Source organism: Apis dorsata, unplaced genomic scaffold (assembly GCF_000469605.1).
Source record: "Apis dorsata unplaced genomic scaffold, Apis dorsata 1.3 scaffold_527, whole genome shotgun sequence".
Lineage (NCBI taxonomy): Eukaryota > Metazoa > Arthropoda > Insecta > Hymenoptera > Apidae > Apis > Apis dorsata.
This window is the reverse complement of record NW_006263750.1, coordinates 1,175,587-1,177,219: the sequence shown is the minus strand read 5'-3', so window position 1 is coordinate 1,177,219 and position 1,633 is coordinate 1,175,587.

Below are 1,633 nucleotides of genomic sequence, written 5' to 3'. Positions count from 1 at the left end.
GCTCGGCTCGACTCGGCTCGTTCGCTCGCTCGCTCGCGGGTGAGAGCGTGCTTTCGACCGACTCTCGAAAAACTCTCTCCTCCGGTTAACCGTCCCCTCGGCCAATTTCCTCCTTCCTTCGACATGCTCTCGCTTCACCCGTCCACTCTCTGGGAGCCAATTTAGCCATGGATGCCCGAGACGAGATCGAGCATGTGTAATGAGCGAATGCACGAGGCACGAGGTGGAGTTTAGAGTCTTCTTCGAACGATGGATGGAACGTTCTCTCCTGGAAAATTGACCGTTTCGCAAACTTCCAGCTACGAGCACAGTATTTCCCCCTCTTCCCTATTTCGTTCCTCTTTGAAGCTGGTTCTCGTCTGGCCAGAGATCGGATAACTCTATCCATTCTCAACTTGTTGTTGACTCGGTCGCGAATTAGTGGTCGAGGGAGATAACTCGAGATTTTTTAGTTCGAACGAAATTCGGGAACAATCGTGGGAAGAAAAGGAAAGGGAAGGAAATTTATCTTGTCGGGAAAGTTATTAAGTTGGGACGAGAACTTCTTTTTTTTTTCTTCTTTTAAAGGCAACGGGGATACCGACAAACGGCTATATTGCATCGGACTTTAAAATACGTTATTTAACAGGTACACACAATGTATTCCCATGGATGAGGATCATCTGCATGACTAAAAATCAGCTCCGGGCGCTTCGTTACCGTGGCGGCCCTCCTTTGCGCTCTTTCGACAGGACGCGCGCAACACAACTGCCTCGCAATCTCNGCTTTCGCGCCTCTTGCACGCTTTCTCGCTTCGTTAAATTACACCCCGGCCCCCGAAAGAAGCGAGGGTTGGGCCGTCGACAGCCTTGAATCATCGTGGACGAGCATCACGTCGTTGGGTGGCGCGGGCGCGCGGCTCGTCGACACCCATCCCTTGCCTCCCCGATTAAATTATCGATGAATTATTTATTCAGCCTCGAACGGAGGCTGAGAGAGAGGGAGAAAGTGAGATGGAACGCGTACACCGTAGAACGGATATTGCGAACACCGGCGGCGCACAGAACCGATTCATCCGGATGTATCTGTCCAATCCTTCCCACTCCGATCCGTTCCTCGTTCTCCATTCCTCCATACTTCAACCCTCTTCCTCTCTTGTCGCCCTGCTCGCGGAATTATTAAAACTCGAACCAGCCACTACGACACCGATATATATATATATGTACGTATATCTCGCGGGGGTGGCGGAGTGGGTGCGCGGGTACACATACCGGGTGGCCGGCGGGCAGAAAACAATAAAGTCAGGCTATCATCCGGGACGCCACTTCCACCACTTCACCTTCCTCCCTCTTCCATCCCTCTTCCGCCTCTTTCACCCGCCCCTTTAACTCTCCCCTCCCTCGAACCTTCCACTTTGGTCTACGAACGGCCGGTGCCTCGCTCTCCATTCAATTTAGATCCCACTTATGCACTCCAGGCCCGGCGTCCGTACATACATACATACATACATACGTACAGACGGACGTTCGGCGGTACGTCATATTTATTCTATTTTATTGTAAGCCGATCCCATCCCCAGGCTTGAGTTAATATTTTCCTACGAGATCGCGCTCCAACTCATCCCTCCCTCTCCGCTACCATCCTGTCCACGGTT